This window comes from Leptidea sinapis, chromosome 40 (assembly GCF_905404315.1).
Source record: "Leptidea sinapis chromosome 40, ilLepSina1.1, whole genome shotgun sequence".
Lineage (NCBI taxonomy): Eukaryota > Metazoa > Arthropoda > Insecta > Lepidoptera > Pieridae > Leptidea > Leptidea sinapis.
The window spans coordinates 5,539,191-5,559,681 of NC_066304.1; the positions used below are offsets into that span (position 1 = coordinate 5,539,191).

Consider the following 20,491-nt stretch of genomic DNA (forward strand, 5'->3'; position numbering starts at 1 on the left):
AAATAAAGCTGTGTTAGTTTCACCATAGGTACACAATAGAACGGCTATACCGATTGTTTGATCTTTTGAATTTGTCTTCTCTCCGAAGATAAAAATATCTATCTCATAATTTTTTTATGGATTGATATTAACATCTCGAGAATGATATTTCAATGTATGTTTTGTTCGCCTCACACTCCAAGGAATTACTACCGTATTGGAAAGGTGAGAAAAAGCACAATTTTTAAAAATCAAGTTTATTCTCATCATCTGAATATGAAGCAATCGGCTCTTCTTCGAATTTACGTTTATCATCAGAATAGTGTTGAACGCTTCTAATTTGTTGTTGGTAAATGTTTATAACTAACATAATTGGAATCACTTCACTATTAATAGGTAGATTGTAGTTTGTCCAACATTTCGTGCTGCACGTCAAGCAAATTGATTGCTTGAAAACGATTCCCATTGGGATGTGATATCCCTTCACGCTTCAGCTATTGTTTGGACATCTCCAACTCGGACGCGCCCAATATTTGCTACATGTATTAATTGAGACAATATTCCTATCACATGCACTGTGACACAATTACAAGAACGTTATGAAAATATTAATGGAACCTTTATTGAAATAAAAAATATTATTTAACAAGCAAATAAAATTTTGAAAAACAAAATTTTATGAACGATTCGAATTCTCCGGCGTTCCGTGCCGGTGCTCTAACCAACTGAGCTAACCGTTCGAGTACCGCCTCGTTATAAAATTCTGTTTGCTTTGTTCAACTCTCAGGTTGTGGCTTCATCTACAGGATCTACTTTACAGTTGATAACCTGCTCAACCCCAATATTTGCATATAAGGAAATTGACTGGAAATGTCGCCCTTGTGAATCTAAACAATATGTTATGTTTTTAAAGTGATAACCCTCACTTCTAGGATTAATACTATTATATATATATTTAAAAACATAACATATTGTTTATTTAACAAGTACAAGAATACAGTAACTACTTACTCAATGGGTCACCAGGGGGCTGCTGAAAATCAGCGCTGTGTTGTACCTATAATAGCAACGCAGTATGACGCTGAGTTAGCTCCTTTTGATAACAATAACTGCTACACAGTGCTTTCAAATTAAGATAACATACATACATACATAAAATCACGCCTCTTTCCCGTAGGGGTAGGCAGAGACCACTTCTTTTCACTTGCTACGTTCCTTACATACTTGTTTTGCTTCGTCCACTTTCATTATTCCTTTCATACATGCTCTCCGGTTTAGGGTACTCTTGACCTGGCCTTTTTTCAAGACGTCCCTGATTTGATCTTGAAACGTCCGCCTAGGTCTACCCCTTCCAACACTTTCATTCACACTGGCCTTATTCACTTTCTTCGTCAATCGTTCTTCATTCATTCTCTCGATATGTCCAAACCATCTCAGCATATTAAGATAATCACTATAATATTTACATATTATTATATTTGTTTATTTTTACTTTTTGTATTTTTTTTATGTTATTAGTTCTTATTTTTTTAACCTCTGTAAGTCGTTTTTACTTGTTATCACCCATTCAAAGTTCTCATTCACATTGGAAGACGTTTTATGAGTTTTCTTGATTGAGTTTAAGAGATCCTGAAGTCAATGTTAAGTAATAGGTACATAACTAGGCTTTGCTTTTGTTTGAAGACATGTGTGTAAAAAGGACGCGTTAAACGTTAATGAAGGCATTTGATGATTTAAACTTATTTGCATTCTTTACATACAATAATATACCTTGAATTTTTCTATAAGGGTAAGTAACAGTGTTCATAGCGTGTTTATGTAATCCGTTAAATTTTTCGTTCTCGCACCTCAAACCAAAAAAATAAACTATCGTACATCAATCAAGGCTGAATAAAGGGTACTGAATACAAAAAATTGATTAAGATAATAAATTAACAGCATTTGTTGTTGATTCTAAGGCGCCACGAAGTTCATCGTGTCAGCTAGTTAACAATTTAATGAAAAAAGAAATTGGAAAATCCAAAAGTGCACGCCTCGAACTCTCATGCTATATTTTTTTTTAAATAAAAGTTCAATTTCGAATAAAATCAAATCACCTGCGTAGATATAAAAAAAACAAGAAGGCCTACAGTAGTGATTTTCGAAAGGAACCTTCTCTGGTTAATTTTGAAAATTGTGAAAAAAAATTAAGTTTCACGCAGTTTTTTGAACCACAGACTAATGGACGTCCTCAATATTTTTTTTAATGAACTTTTTTTATATTAATTCGTATTCGACAACTTAAAAAAAGTATCAGGATTATTCATTAGTGTCTGAGCTTTATATCGATGTGCTTTTTCATATTTTTTTTCGGAAATTCTGTTATTTTAGAGTTGGGAGACTGTATCGTGTGATCAGTAACGCTATGAATTCCAATCCGTTTAACTTGTTATCATTATGCATTGCAATGGCGTATTGTATCATAATAAAATAGATTAATATAAAATAAAAAATAAAAACATGTGTTAGAAACCGTATCTAAGAGTGTGTGTGTGTGTATGTGTGCGTGTTATATGCGAGTACGTGCGTACGTGTAACAACAAATGTTTTTTTGAAATTCATGACCTACTTAATAATGCTATATGCTTAATACCTAAGAAAACAAAGCATTGTATGATTAATTATAGCCAAATGTTTTCGAGTTTCGAGTTTTCAAGTAGAATTTTATGTGAGCGAAAAATTATTGTGAATTTTGGTAAGTATATCTATTCCAAGAAATCAAGAACTCAAAAAAATATTTTTGATCATATTTAGTTAAATATATGTTGAAGGACTTCTTTTATAAGTTTTCAGACCCTGTGTTAGGGAAGACCGCTCTATCCACCGGATAAGAACGCTGACATATTATTATAATGAAAGCAGAAATACCTAAGAATAGTTATTAAAAAAACTTATTGACTACCTTTATCTATATTGTTCTCAAGCTTGAAACGAAAAAATAAATAAACATAAAACAAACATGAAATAAATTGTAAGTTTGTTTCAAATAGCTTCGAGTGTCTAAAACACAAGTTAGAGCGAGCTAACGCCTGTTAGGTCGTTGGTGCTAAATGACGTAATACAGTGAATGACCTAGAGTAGACACAATTACATGCAACTGCATTCGCCGAGTGATAAGCCGCTGAAAGGCTTCGTAATCAAGACTTAGGGACTACGCGCACTTATTCAGCTCCATTCGCGTTTCGCTGAACGATTTTGGTCACATTTATACAGCTCTGCTTCTATCAGCCGCGTACGGAACTTTAAATCACGTCTGCACTCTTTGATCTTTTCATGCATAATAATTTCGTCAAATCAATTCAGGAACAATATAGGTCGCAACTTGTCGACAAGGAGTCGCGAACCATCCCTGTAAAGAGCTGTTCCGCCGCATTCGACGCGAACAGCGCCGAACGCTCTCTATAGCATTCGTATAATAAAAACACATTTAGGGACTACTCGCACTTATTCAGCTCCATTCGCATTTCGCTGATCGATTTTGGTCACACTTATACAGCTCTGCTTTTATCAGCCGCGTACGGCGTCGTAAGAATGAGAATAATAACTTTAAATCACGCCTGCACTCTTTAATCTTTGCGTGCATAATGATTACATCAAATCAATGCAGGAACAATACAGGTCGCAACTTGTCGACAAGGAGTCGCGAACCATCCCTGTAAAGAGCTGTTCCGCCGCATTCGACGCGAACAGCGCCGAACGCTCTCTATAGCATTCGTATAATATAAACACATTTATCCTCATTTTATGCTGGTTTGCCGCGAAAGCAGAATGGACGCGGAAAGCTGAATCGACGCGTACCTACACGTCTCCATACAAAATTGTTGTTTTCTATGGACAAAAGCTGAAAAGAGCTGGACAAGTGCGCGTAGTCCCTTAAGCTCACATTAACAGCGGCTGTACACTATCCCTGTGGAGAGGCTTACGTCGCTTACGGCGTGTACTCTCTTTGTCCGCTGCCTCGTAAAAAACCGCCTTACGGCTCCATGCTTTATTAATCCCAGAACTTTCTCTCAGTACCTACTCATTATTGGGGATTAGTTGCGATTGGAATATTTTCCACTTAACTCACGCCGATGTAAATTTTACGCTGATAATTTCACTTATATCTAAAATGGCTTGATAACTAAGAGTCATACAACGAGATATCTGATTTAGTGCCATACTAAACTAGTCTCACGAGAGCGTTTCCTATAGCTAACTCTAGTAATGTGGAAACATTATTGTGTGTCGGTTTAAAAGACGTCGTCTCGCTAGCCAAAATACTGGGCTAAAGGGACTCAACATCTTATGTCCCAAAGTGATATACATGATTTTAAAAAATACTTAAATTTGATTCTTTACATCCTAATAGTTATCAAACACTTCAAATTATTGATAAAACGTTCTTATTTAATTAAAAAATAAATTATTTTCGGGCAATATATTTCGGCTATTCAAACGCCGCATTTTGCGCGGGGTTTCTGTGACGTCAAAGTCTATATCAACAATCTATATTATACTAATAAAAGAATGGCCGATTATTTTCTTCGGATATACTGTGAAAACTACTGAACCTATCGGAATAATACTTGTGCCATTAGACGCAGCGTGTTTTAGTATACATATACATAAGTTACGTGCATACACCCAATTGCGGTCAAACTGTTAGGTTCAGTGGGTTCAAACATGAATCCCGAGTCTTGTCACTTTTTATTATAAAAAAAAACCTAAACCTACCTCGACCATATTTATTTTTATATTAGTAGAATATCTCAAGGTATACATACACAAACATACTTCGTGACTTTCGTGTTGTAAGTTACGTTTCTTATAAGTAGATTGTAGAATTAACCCAGCCTTGAAGAAACAAAATTATATTTTTGGCGCTAAAGGTTTTTGAGTTTTTAGGACCTATTTTCGTAGCGATGTTAGCTTTTCTGTATAAATATGTTCTATGAATGTTTCTGCTCCGCGATTATTTCGTTACTTTATTCCGTTCCCAATATATTATCTACAGATAGGAATAAATTACTACCTTCCACTGTGAGTAATTAGCTGTCAATAATCTGAAGCTGTCCCAATATACCCAATAAGTCATTCTTATCGCCGTATATTGGGACGCGTTAATTGCAATTTCCATACAAACTTCTATCGCTGGTATGCTATACGTCGTCCCATTGACAGACAGCGTGTAAGGTGAGTTACCGTCGATAAGTTTATTGGGACAGAAAAGTCAACTGTAGTTAAGATTTTCATCTCAAGTAGGCCACAATCGGAGGAAATGTATGCGTCTTCTCATGAGATAGAATAGCTGTTAAATTTTATATTTGGGTCAAGGGGCAGCTGCTTGACACAGCTAAGGTTCTATTTTGTAGCTGTCTATTTAGTAGTCAGCTAAAATGTCTTTTGTCGTCGCTATGCGCATGTGTATACATTACTTTGTTTTGTTGCTTAGCTTGTTTTTGTTCCTCAGTGATAAGGTTGGTTTCGTTACCGACCTACATAATAGTTAAGGAGTGAATATCCTCATTTTGATTATTATCATATGTCTCGCTATTAACCATTCTATACCTTAATATATATAAATCCAGTGTCGTAATGTTTGTTTCCAGTGAACTCGTAAACTAATGAACGGATTTTAATGAGGATTACTTCATGGAGTGCAGTTTAGTCCAACTTGATAGATATGATAGTTTTTATTTTGATTTGGGACCCATAATTATTTTTATTTCCAATATTTCTTTTGTATGGACATATTTTCTATGAGAGAATTCATTGACGCACGGTTTGACAGTTCTGCTGTGCAACAATTTCATTATAACAACGGGGAGCATCAGCCGGAAGACGTCCACTGTTGGACACAAAGGCCTTCCCCAAAGATTTCCACGACAATCGGTTCTGCACTGCCCTCATCCAACGTATTCCGGCGATCTCGACCAGATCGTCGGTCCATCTAGTGGGAGGCCTACCAACACACTGCGTCTTCCGGTACGTGGTTGAATATTATGAAATATTATTGACAACATCATTAAAAACAGTATTTTATTTTCTATGTGCAGAACAACGTCTGTCGTCAGCTAGAGCAATTCTAAAATTTATTTATATTCTCATTTATATTTATAATATATTCTTATTTATAAGATATTTAATTTCTTGCACTCATCCAAAACGTTTGTTTCAGATTTTGTTTTGCAAGAGAAGAGTTGTTGAATCGGCGTTCTATTTAATGTAAGTATTAATTACTTATAAAGACATTTTAACAATTTTATGTTTACTTCTTTATCTGTTTATATATAATTATATTATAAAAAGGAAAGATTTTATTGTTTCTTTGTTTGGTTGTTTGCATTGAATAGGCTCCGATACTTCTGAACCGATTTGAAAAAATACACTAACCCCGGGTGACATACGCTATTTTGCTATAAAAATTGGGATCCTTACTAAAAGTCCAATAACCCAAGTTGTTTTACCAGTGAGAGGTTCCTTTGCACAGGATGCCGGCTAGATTATGGGTACCACAACGGCCCCTATTTCTGCCGTGAAGCAAAAACATTAATGTTTTGATCTGAAAGGCGCTGTAGCTAGTTAAATTACTGGGCAAATGAGACTTAACATCTTATGTCTCAAGGTGACGAGCGCAATTGTAGTGCCGCTCAGAATTATTGGGATTTTGCTGCCTTAGTACCTAAGTGGACTATGACGTCGCGATTTATATTAAGATAAAATAATATTACTATGTAATATTCATTTTTATGTACGACATAATATTAGGATTTTAAAAGGAAAAGCAATGGGCAATCTTGTAAAAGCTTGGGTATTCGTAACTCATATATATATAACTGAAGAAATATCGCAGTTTAATGAACCGATTCGACCGAAATTTATGCTACAATAGGTATTTCCACAGGGTTAGATTTGGAATCGACTATATTTCCGCCCAACAGAAAAAGGAAAAATTGAAAAATGTATTAGTTATGTCCACAACTCAAATAATGTTTATTGCGTAATATCCAAATGTGTTCACTGTACTGTAAAGTATATTTCTTTGAGCCCAGAACGATTAATTGTATAGGTGTAATAACATATAGAGGTTACCGAGTACTCAAAGTTCAAAGTTCTTTATTTGCAAGAATCATTTATAGTTAAAGATGTAACAAATCTTCATAAATTTTTTAAAATTCAAATTTTATTTGTGCATTCATCCTAGAAGTGAGGGTTATCACTTTAAAAACATAACAAATTGTTTAGATTTACAAGAGCGACATCTCAAGTCAATTTCCTAATATGCAAATATTGGGGTTGAGCAGGTTATCAACTGTAAAGTAGATCCTGTATATGAAGCCACAACCTGAGAGTTGAACAAAGCATACAAGATTTTATGACGATACGTCACTTGAACGGTTAGCTCAGTTAGTTAGAGCACTAAGTTACCACAATATACAATGTCATTTTTTAAGTCATAAAATGTTAAAAGAGACACTATAGTAATAATAATCACAAAAAAAAATATAATAATAAGAATTAGAAGTTTGCCAGTTACCACCTCGTTTGATAATATTCGTGTATTGAGTAAGAACAATATTTTATTAATAGCGTTAATTATTTAAATTAAAATCTATTTAATGTGATTAATATAGTTATTGAATATACATAGCATGACAGTATTTTTATGGTTCTAACACATTAGATTATTATGCTACTGTAGCCTGTAGGCTACTGGAAGTCTGGTAAGCTCACTAGATGGACAAGTTTTGTGTGGCTCATTTTAAACTCGCATATTTAATGCTTTTTATGAAAAGTAAATATTGTATTACTCATGCAGGAAAAGTAGTATCTTGGTACACGCTGTTGCGGTTGAAAAAGAGCCTGTTTGTGCGTGCATTAAGTGCAAAGTTTACTTGTCGCATGCATTAATTATACTTGGCACACGCAAATTTCGAAATATCAAAACTGAAATGAGGTTGACGCGTCCGACAGTTTAATGAAATATAATTATTATTTAAGTTACAAAAGTTTAAAAACTAATATGGAGTCGGAAATAATAATGATAATAATAAATAATACATAAATCGTCGCATTTGTAATAGGTACAAAATAGAATTTGCAACTCGTGCGACGTTGTCGATTACCCACGAAAGCGAAGTTAAACATTCGTCGGTTTTTTTTGTTTGTAACCTCAAAACTTTCGACTGAGTGAACCGATTTTGATAATTCTTTTTTTTATTTGAAAGCTGGTGCTTCCCGAGTGGTCCCATTGTAATTTGGTCCAGATCTGACAGTGGAATCCATGAGAAAACCATAAAAGTCTTAAATTTTGCTATACATACGTATAGCAAAGTGGATGATAAATTTACGAATAACTCAATATCGCGCCAACCGATTTCGATAATTCTTTTTTATTGGAAAGCATATACTTCAAAGAAAGTTTGATCGGAGTTTGGTTAGGTTCTGATTACGGGATCCATGACAAAGTCACGGAACACTGTCTGTAATCAAATTGCAAAGTACTTAAGTTCATTGCTGCATTGAAAAATTTTGTATATTTACACATATTTAGACAAATTGTCAGTTAGTATACTTCAAATTCACTACAAATCATAAAATATTTTTTTTTAACAAAAAACAACTGTCTTCAAAAACACTATTCCAAAACACAATTTTCTATACAATCTATTTAATTAATCTAATTCTAGTTACGATTATTGTAATTTTTGGAGTCGGTGTCATCCAAGATAGGTTTGTTACTACATACATAGTTGTAGGTGAGATGTGCTTGAGTCGTGAGGAGGCGAGAGGCGAGAGCGGGTAGCGGCGGAAAGACACCGATTCCAAAAATAACAATAATCGTAACTAGAATTAGGTAAATTAATTAGATTGTATAAAAATACGTAATTATTTTTATACTTTTTAGTGTACATTATATTATATATTGTTTTGGAATAGTGTTTTTGAAGGCGGTTGTTTTTTTGTTACAAAATTTTTTTGGTCATTCGCTTGAGTCTTGTCGCTCTTGTTGCACAATATGCTATTGTTAGATTTAATTAGAGTAGGTACAAGACAAATCTCGATATATCTCAGAAAAATAAAAAGCACTCAGTGTTGAGTTTTGTGAAGTATATATGTCCAATTCTATCATTTGCGTTAGTAAACCCATTTTAATGGTTACGTTCCTGATATTAAAAGGGTCTGCGACCTTCGTTAAAATATTAGAGAAATTTTAAGATCTTTCGAAAGCAATTTGCCGAAGTGCCGTTTTATATTTAATCTGTTATAATAATCTTTGTCATCTTTAGTACCAAGGTAACTACTCGATAATTTTGCTTTTACAAAGTTCGACTCTTATCACATTTATGAATCGAAATATACAATAATATACTTAATAAGTGGAAACAACATAAACAAAACTTGCATTGTAATGGGCTGGCGTAGTTACGATCATATCAATCTCCTGCTAGGTCACGTCACTTATTTTAAAAATTTTCTTAAAGATAATACTAGATTTTTTACCAGTGGGAGGCTCCTTTGCACAGGATGCCGGCTAGGTAATGGGTACCACAACGGCGCCTATTTATGCCGTGAAGCAGTAATGTGTTAGCATTATTGTGTTTCGATCTGAAGGGCGCTAGTGAAATTACTGGGCAAATGAGACTTAACATCTTATGTCTCAGAAAACGAGCGCAATCGTAGTGCCGCTCAGAATTTTTGGTTTTTTGAAGAATGCTGAGCGGCACTGCATTGTTATGGGCAGGGCGTATTAATTATCATCAGATGAAGGTCCTGCTTACTGTCATAAAAAAAAATTGAAATTGGAATCGTCGATTAAGATAACCTTCATCTATATAAGTATGTATAGGTACCTACATAAGATTACATCGTGTCAAAAGTTACATATAAGTCATGTTTCATTAAAAATTCAGTTAAACGAAATCAGTTTATGCGCAGACGGTAATACATCTTCAAATTGTGTTGCGAAAATAATAAAATTTGTTTCGGAGACAAAGCCTAGCTGACACCTTTTGTACATATTTTTTCATTCTGAAAAGCCTTTTCCGCTGATCCAATTACGAAGCGAAAAATTTAACACTTTAGGTGTTAGCTAAAACAGACCTTTGCCGTTATTTACCTACGGGCGGCTGGGATTCTTCATTTGTTGGTATGTATGTTTATTTTTATATAATTTATATGATCTAATAACTAGAATAATCCTATTATCCTATTAATATTACAAATGTGAAAGTTTGTATGTCTGGATGAATGTTTGAACTTCTTTAACGCAAACACTACTGAATGGATTTTGATGAAACTTTGCAATAATATAGATTACACACTAGAATAACATATAGGCTATAATTTATAAAAATATTGTGTGAATTATCTATATATTGAAATAAAATTGGAGTGTATGTTTGTAATATTGAAATAACCGTTTTTTACTAAATGTATATTATGAATACATATACGTACCGTATATGCACTAAAATAACATTTTTTACAATTTTTGTCTGTTTGCCTGTCTGTCTGTCTGTTTGTTCCGTCTAATCCGGTGACTTTTATTGGCAGGTAGCTGATGTAATAAGGAGTACGGTTATTTTAGAAATATAAAGCAATGTCCATGAAACGGTCTAACTCTAAAAATAATTTAAATGGCAAAACAACGTTTGCCGGGTCAGCTAGTTATTAATAACGTTAAACATTAATTGACTCACATTAAAAAATATATCTCTTAACATATTATTGAAATGATGAGTTTATTTCATTGCACTGCTGCCACACAATTTTCAAAACGCTGCCAAAGTGTAATAACAAAACACAATCACACAAATTTAATCTCAATATTATTAATTAATCTAATTCCAGTTACGATTATTGTTATTTTTGGAATCGGTGTCCTTCCGCCGCGGCCCCGCTCTCGCCCCTCGCTTCGTCACGTCGCGCGTGCGACTCAAGCACATCTCACCTATAACTATGTATGTAGTTACAAACCTACCTTGGCTGATACCGACTTTTACTTTTATGGTTTTCTCATGGATTCCATTGTCAGATCTGTAAAATAAAAAAGGGTTACGGGTTAAGGGAATTGAGAACCTCCTCATTTTTTTAAGTCGATCAAAAATGTAACACATTCTTTAAATGTTCTATTTTCAAATAACGTAATTATATTTTGATATAATTGCTTAACATCAGTATTATATAGGTACTATATCCAAACCAGAAACGTCAGTAAACCCCAATCACAAATTATCACACGGTACACGTTTACCTATCCTCCTATTCTTCGTGTAGTTTTTAAGCCCGTTACCTTATTTGTTCGAAGATTATGAAGATCAATGCGCAGCGATAACCATTTGCATGATATTATCATTTAGAATAATAATAGTCTGGGAGAAAATGTACAAATGCGTATTCTAGAGGAGTTCTAACAACACTAAGCTAAATTAACAATAAAATGTTTGCTCTGTTATGCTATATTTTGTAGATACCTAAAGATGGTATTTGAAACAAACCACACCTGGTTTGACTAAGTATACTTAATTTACAATTACAACGATCTGAGACTGAAAGGTCATCTTTTCATGTACCTTGTACTTGCACATGTAAATTAGGCTTCCACCCGTGACTTTTTCGTTATTGAATTAAGCTTCTGCCCGTGACCTTGTTGATATTAAATTAAGTTTCTGCCCGTGACTTTGTTTGGTATTAAATTAAGTTTTTTCCCGTGACTTTGTCGGTATTAAATTGAGCTTCTGCCCGTAACTTTAAATTCGTATCGCTTTTCCTCAACCACATATAACGAATGATGGTCCAAGAGAAAAGCTATGGTATTGTATTTTCCATTTTGTAAGCAAAATTGTACAAGCGAAGGTGCACTTCCGGAAAATGGTTGGAGCGGGGAATGTACAAATTCATTTATAAAAGATTCCATGCCTTGATGGACTGAAAGGTGTCAGTAATGGGGCTGCTAATGCCCCCAGGAATGGACAATGGAAAACCTTTTAGTAGAGTTATTTTCAAACATTAAAATTTCCTACCTTCTAATTGTTTTTGTGCCAAATCAACTTAATCCCTATGCAAGACGTTATCATGATTGTATTTCAGTTAACTGTGTTAGTTCTGTTGTATTAAAAAATAACACAGTTTTCTTCTTAATGCAAAAATGCAAAAGACGTTCCCAAATAATCTTATGTTAATAATACATGAGGGAAAAATACATTAAAGTTAGTTAGGTATGTTGAAGGAATTATAACTTTGACCACTAAAACTACTAACATAAACTTTAGATGGGGGTTTTATTTTTTAGTCCTATGTTTATATATATTGTACTTATATTTTGAAGCTCGATGATTACTTGATCTTTATCATCACATAAATCTACTTAAACGGTATAGTAATTCGTTTAAGTAATGCTTTTTTTCTAACACCACTTGCTATATCCAAATTTATAAACTTTCTTTAGTATCATCACAATAAATCCTGTTACGAGCATATGTTTTGCAGCTGTACTATGGTGTGGTGGCAGTATTTTCTCGGAGGAAACGAACACTCAAATATAAGACTTTAATATTCATCGACTAACTAAACCCAACTAAACAATTATACGTTAGATATTAGTAAATGTGGTTTCTTTCGACAGACAATTCAACTCATTTATGACGATCCCAATTTACTTTGAAAGTCTCCTTATGATAAATACTATTATGTCAAAGGCACAAACAACAAAGTGCTTCTCAATCTAATTCCAATTCCTTTATCGCTTACGTTTGTTTGTTCGATATTCAGTTTGATTCCTTTTGTTTCCTTCCAATACTATTCTTTGCATGTAGTCTTCGATATTCTATTTCCAAGTTTAGTCTATGTATAATTTACTAGATTTGAGATCGAATAACACAAATCGTTGGAGCTGTTTCCGATATTCAGATTATATATATATATATATATATATATATATATATATACAATATACAAATTGCTCGTTTAAAGATATAAGATTTGATACATTTTATTTTTGATTAAAAAATTTGGCTATAGCTAACTGTAACATACTACTTATGAACAGTGTTAATTTTGTAAACAATAATTTAGACAGGAATGTACGGAATAGTGGGTTTAATGTAGATTGAACTAAAACCACAGCAATTAAATGCTCGCAACACAGGCAGGTATGCCGCCTATCGTCTGATACAATCACTATATAAATGGCTTGCAAATGACAAGCAACGTTGGTGCGACCCTTATCAAAACGACGGAAACCGGTGAATATCGGGAATGGTTACGTGTTTGTATGTGACAAAGTGGTTGGAAAGTGTAATATTTGAATATCGGGCAGTTAACACGTGCAAATAATACACACAAAGTGGACCACTACCAATAACGTGATTGGGGTCTACATGACTTACGAGTGTGATACTCGATACGATGATTTGGGATATAACTACATTGTTAGGATTTTCTAGTCATAATATAAACAGATCGTTACTTTTAAGTGATATCCCTTACTTCTGGAATAAATAGACAAATTTAAAATGTATGTACCAAAATCACAGTTCTCAGACAGAGCCACAACACGAGAGCATGAGCAAAAACATTAAAGATCATGCTGCATGGGGATTGGTGGCTTAGTTGGTAGATCGCTGGAGCGTAATCCGAGAGGCGCGGATTCAAATTCCGCATCATCCATAAATTTCGATACTTGTTAAATTTGTATAGTCATAATATACGAATCTGGTTCTCTATAGTTGCAATGAAAGCAAGCATTATGAATCGTTTTTCTTTCCCCTTCAAATAGCTGGAATATTTCGCTAAAGTACTATGGCTTGCTCGTGAAGCTATATGGTAGAAATGTCGTCTCATTGTGTATGAATTCTCTTGACCTGATTTCTGTCACCGAATTCCACCCTCGTACGACACGACAACTATCATATCATCGTCACTTTCATGGGATTCCTCCACAGTGCGATTTTCTAGGGACTTTCGGCCATGCACTACCAAGCTGCTTCAAACTGCAAACGAGCTTCCTTGTGTGGTGTTTCTTGGACGCCACGAGTGTTCCTAAAAATAAGCAGGTACGCTTTTCTCAAAGCATGAGAGCGTGAGCAGGGATGATCAGGTGACAGGTAAGTCGTTTGTCTTCTTGCATAAAAAAGATTGGAATAAATTCCTCTTTTAGGTACAGTTCTGCAAGTTCATGGCACAACCATCTACCAAGTGTCTCTGATTAACTTGTATCAAAACTATATCTTTACCAGTGGGAGGCTCCTGCACAGGAAGCCGGTTAGATTATTAGTACCACAACGGCGCCTATTTGTGCCGTGAAGCTGTAATGTGTAAACATTACTGTGTTTCGGTCTGAAGGGCGCCGTAGCTAGTGAAATTACTGAGACAATGAGACTTAACATCTTGTCTCAAGGTGACGAGCGCAATTGTAGTGCTGCTCAGAATTTTTGGGTTTTTTCAAGAATCATCAGCGGCACTGCATTCTAATGGGTAGGGCGTATCAATTACCATCAGCTGAACGTCCTGCTCGTCACGTCCCTTATTTTCATAAAAAAAGGTTCCATTAAAACGCGATAATAATAAGACACGAACAGATCCATCAATATTGTGAGCACAACTCCGAATTTAATCATCTGTAAAATATGGCTGTTGTTTATGTTACTCAATATTCATTACAGGGGCGTGCGAGGAATAAAATCTTATAACTCAACGCAAGGACATTGCTGAACTTAATAAAGCCGACGTCAGCCCACGTATCTCGATCGCGTCGCTTCTGCGACTCATTAAATTCATAAGTCTGTGATGCTCGCGTACGTCTTGTCACTAAATGTCACTGTGCAAATCACTCGTGGAAGCGACTCGAATTGTTCGAACAACTCGCTGGTAATAAAGCGTAATGAGTTATTGTGCTGGCAGAATTGACAGGTTCGTAATTTATATTGGATTTAAAGAAATGGAATTGTTCCCAGCTTAGACTTATACTAGCATATAGATAAACAAAGGGAGAGAAGAACATCTCTAACGGAGATTCAGCGAGACAATCTATTGTTACTGTAACCAGTTTTGATTGATCCTCTGATGATCTCGATGATCTCCTTAGTATTTTGCATGTTAAACTACTATACTATAACACACACATTGACAAATCCCCAAACCAATTTTGGTCACGCATTATCAGCTGTCAGGTCATCTAGTATATTCTAAGTCTGCGGTGTCAAGTGAATTTTGATTGATTATCAATAACAACTAGATAAAAATAGTACTACAATAAGCAATGACGTTCTTATGTATAGAACGTCATTGGCAATAAGAGATAAACTAACACTGCCCGTGATCTTATGTTTCTATGTAAATTAAGGTAAAAAAATTATTATTTTTGTCATTGTAGTATCACAGCAGTATCCAAAAATTAAGGTTTAAACAATATAAAAGATTCCAACCTCTTCGTAAGCGTGTTTAGCCAATCCATAATTTTTTTTCCAGAGGAGGATTAAACATTTACGTATTTAGACCCTGAAACAGGGCTCATATGTCGGGCTCGCGTGTCCACCCCCTACCGACTAAAAACCTCCCTTGTGCTCGCTGTTGCTTGAAAGCTTTTCCACTGAGACCTGGCGTGGGCCGTGGAGGCCAATTTGTAGCTACAGCATGGGGCGTCTTGGAAGGAGTATCGAACCTCGAACCGACTGCTTGCTAGGCTGGATGGAGAAGATAACTAACGATCTAATATATTTGTTAGTCCGTTGATCTCGTTGGTCTTTTTGGTATCACAACAGTTTAAATATTATAAAAGATGCCAACAACTTCGTAAGCGTGTTTAGTCAATCCAGTAACTTTGCCTATCTAAATATTTCTTCTCGGATACTATTGCGTATAAAAAGCACATAATTATCTTTAATATCGGCATTATTGCGACGAGTGTCAGTAATTTGTTCGTAACGTCATCAGAGTGTCGTTTATAATCTATTTTACTTTTCTTTACTGATGATTTTAGTCTTAGGTTAGGTTGCATCATATTAGCTGTTATAGTTAAGGCTTCATTAAAATTTAACGTTAACAGTATCGCTGACTTTAAATAACCTGCAGAATGTGTTACACCATCGTATTCCTTTGCATAATTAAAGTTAAAAAGTGACCTGTGAGTTTACCTATTTAACATTAACAATACTATTAATTGCCGAATATTGGACGGTTACGGCTATCAAAAAATTGTCAAATGGTACAAAACATTTTTGCTTAAACGGTACGTTAAAAACATGTTTGTCATTCCTAAAGTTGGGTGGTGCAACCCAGACTTAGTATTTTACATTGTCATATAACAATTTGTAACAATAACAGTTTATGCTTGCAATTTCGTTTTCTTTAAAGGTGAAACAACCAACCTTCGTTCAGTCTTGTTCAAATAATAAATTTGTATAAAATTGGAAACTGTTAAGTACATTATTATTCGTACACAACTATATGTAATATTCGTATGACGTAATATCGAGAACGAATAATATCGAGTTCGGACACGTCTCCCGGCGCGAGAGTGAGTCCATTGAGTGCCATGTCCTGCATGGCAAAGCGGAGGGCACCAGAGGGCGTGGAAGGTCGCCCGTGCGATGGACCGGCCAAATTAAGTCTGTTGTGGGTGGTCCAGTGAACGAGTGTACGAGACTGTCGGCAAGCAGTTAAAAGTGGAGAATGCTCGTGGGGCGAATCACGTCTGCCCCGAAAGATGTCACTTCGTGATGACTATCAATCAAATATATAAATATCGAGAAATTATAATCTGTTGTAGAAATATCAGTGTTTTATTACGAGATAAATAAACTCCGCAACTTTCTTTTTATATGAGAGGGGGCAAACGGGCAAGAGGCTCACGGGACGGGGAGAGGTGAGGCAACCGCCCATGGACATCAGCAACAACAGGTGTGTCAAGAAATGCGCTGCCGGCCTTTAAGGTGGGAGTATGCTTTTTTCTTGAAGGTCTCTAAGTCGTATCTGTTCGGGAAGACAGCTGCCGGTAATTGATTCCACAAAGTGGTTGTGCGAGATAAGAAATTTCGAACAAAACGCGCGGTTGTGGAATGCCAGACGTGTACGTTACATTTTGTGTAACAAGTCGTTTAGAGGTTGAACCGTCCCCTTTTCACAAGCGCTAGAGCAAATTGAAAATTATAAATCAAAGTATATCTGTCGAAATATCGGACTCCACCTGACAAAAAAGTGAAGTTAAGTCGGTTCAGTGTGCAGTATTTCCTGCAAATATGATGTACCTTATGAAGTCATGTTACTAACATACAATATCAATCACATTTCTGATAGTATCTCAACGATCCAATATTTACTTCCAACTGCGGAATAGAGGAAATGTTATTTCCGAGCAATAACAGATTTAGGGACGGCTTACACACCGATATCACTGGCGCAATTAGTTTGATGGGCGTAAGAACTATTATTATTTCTATTGAATGGTTCATTGATAAACCTTTTAATAAGATCAAATAAGGCGTGACGAAATTGGTGTGTGTGCTTCTAGCGTTGAAAATATAAAATTGACATTAAATTTAGTTTAATTTCGCAATCGACTCTCTTCAAATTTTATAAAATCGATAAACCTATACATATTGCAATCAAATCATAACTTCAATTTCGCAATCGACTCTCTTCAAGTTTTATAAAATCGATAAACCTATACATATTGCAATCAAATCATAACTTCGAAAGTGTGCCATCTGGATGCGCCGTAATTATAATTTTTATCGTTTTTTGGATGTGGCAACTTAATTCCGCCGACGGTTTCCTGTAGTGTGTATATTAACGATTAAAAAAAAACTAACGAAATCAATACTCATGCAATCGTGGCCATAAAATATTTTTCAGAATTTTTATCTGTCTCTTAATGCACGCTTATTTCAGTCAAATCTAAACTGATTTAAATGTGGTGGCTTAAGTTCATTGTTGAGACAAGCTTACCGTAACACAAGTGTATGTTTCATTTATTGAAATATTCGTAGAATAAATTAAAAATTGTATGACGTATTAAAATGATTTAGAGTCATGCGATAGTGAGTAATAAGTTGATTAAATTGGAACCGCAACAATTACGTACCCGCAACACAACAACACTGGGTAACGGTTGAAATAATCAGTTTATGAAATGCATACATGCATGCCATGCAAGGTACCTCGTGATGGATTAACACATAGGACCGTGAGGCCCGGGCCTCACGGTCCTACGGGGTGAGGGTGGCATGATTTGGGGGGGCGCCAAAATTTTCAGAACGTTAAAATTTAAGAGCCGAAAGAAATAAACCAAAAGTTTATTTTACAATTGGCTTTGTTTTTTTTCAATTTATTAAAAAAATTCTATGGACATATGTATATATAATTGATGTATAATATAATTTATTTTTTTGTTGATAAGTTGTACTTTTCACTTTTGTATCTTTGATGAGATTACTCTTACATATATATAAAGCATTTGAAATTACATATTGGTTTTTATTTCCCGCTTTTTCTTTGAAAATCGAAGAATTTCAAAGCAAAAATAGGGAAGTTATAGGCTTCACCTCGATTTTCAAAAATCTTGTTCTCACCGGATCTTCACGTTCGATCAAAAGGGGCGGTATATCAGACAGCGCCAAGGCGGCAAAGCATAATCCGCCACTGATGATACCTTACCTTGCATGGTCTGCATGTATGTTGGTATGTTGTTATGAGCCGTATCAAAATAGCGGAAAAATGCGACCAATTAACGGAATGATAACGTGTTTGTATGTGACAATGTGGCTCGAAAGCGTTATTTTTAGATATCGGAGATAAACCCCGCGCGAATAATACACACAAATTGGACCATTACCAATAACGTGATAAAGATTGACGTAAATGTTGGTGTCGAGGTTTGAGAGGCGCTTATTTGAAGAATAATACTTGTATAATTATATTCGTTTTGATGATGGTCACGTAACATAGATGTTGTGTGGAAATAAAAATACAATTTAGTATTGTTCACGTTAAACTATCACTTAAAAAAGGCAACTCTGTGACAATTTACTTCTGCTAGTAATTATTGTTGCTGTTCTTAATTGCAACCATAGATCATACAACATGTGCAAGATGAATAATTGTTAGCAAACTGGGTGCGCTAAAGTTCACCTAAAATTTCAACTCCGATAATTGGAAATCCGAAAATGTTCTTCCTAACATTTTTCAACCTAACAATCACAATTCCTAATTAATTGTCTCTAATGTTAATTATTCCGTAGCATTCAACTTCATAATGTCAGTAGCAATAAATATCTATTATACTTTAATTTGTTTTCCTATATTTTCTCAACATAACCATCGTTTATACTATTATTCAAAGTCATATCTTTTTTGCTTAGATAACGACGGGAGAAAAAAGTTTTACACTACGTGACTTTTTACTACCACAGCGGTACCTTTTTCAGTTGGCAAGCAATAATTTGCATGCACTGTTTGTCCTTCGGTTTGAAGCGCCTACCTTAGTAATTGACTTACGGCCGTTTTCAATAACCTATCTATCGTAGACAAATCTATCCTTTTAAGCTTACTTACATTACAATAACCTATTGACATAAAGCATTGGACTATAATTATATTGGACATAACTATGGATAGATAGATCTTCTCATTGTATCTGTAACTAGGGATACGTTTTTGAAAACTGCCATAAATCTATCATTTAGTAGCATTGGTATGCCACAAATCCAATCTTGTAATGAATGTATGCGGTGAAAACGTTTAGTTTATTTATGTTTTCTAAAGTATTATGGGGAGTTGCATTAAAGTCGTCAAACTCAACGCAAGAACATTGTTGAACTTAATAAACTCGACTTCAGCCCACGTATCTCGATGATCTTGCTCGCAAATTCTGCGTCACATTAAAATCGTAAACTGTATGTGTCGCTCGCAAACAACATCTTGCCGCTGAATGACACTGTGTAAATCACGCAGAGAAGCGACTCTGATTATTTAAACATGTCGCTAGTAGGTATAATAATATTAATAAAACCGGATAAGTTACAGTACTGTCTGAATTGATAGTTGCGAAATTAGGTGAAAAATTGATTAAAGATACAGACGGTCGTTCACTATCAATAAATTAAGCTTAAATACATTCATATGTTTATTGACGTTGCAACAATAAATTCAAAGGGACAAATAAGTACTTACTACCCACATTCACCGATTCACCGAGAATTATTATTCATCCTTGAGATGAAAGAGCGACTACAAAATGCTCTAGTCATACTATAATTACAGAGGGACAAATTATTTTTAGAAGTAGACCGTTTCTTGGACATTGCTTTATTTTTCTAAAATAAACGAAGCCTAAGTTACTTATTACATCAGCTACCTGCCAATAAAAGTCGCCGGATTAGACGGAACAAACAGACAGACAGACAGGCAGACAGACAAAAATTGTAAAAAATGTTATTTTAGTGCATATACGGTACGTATATGTATTCATAATATACATTTAGTAAAAAAC

General features: G+C 34.9%; 1 protein-coding gene across 1 annotated transcript in view; it reads left to right on the top strand.

Moving 5' to 3' along the window:
- Window positions 1–20,491, top strand: part of LOC126976380 (protein lin-10-like) — a 222,462-nt gene that overhangs the window by 32,824 nt on the left and 169,147 nt on the right. Inside the window, exon 2 of the mRNA XM_050824680.1 lies at window positions 6,179–6,225. The gene's annotated coding sequence lies outside the window, so the exon portion shown is untranslated. The remainder of the gene's footprint in view (window positions 1–6,178; window positions 6,226–20,491) is intronic.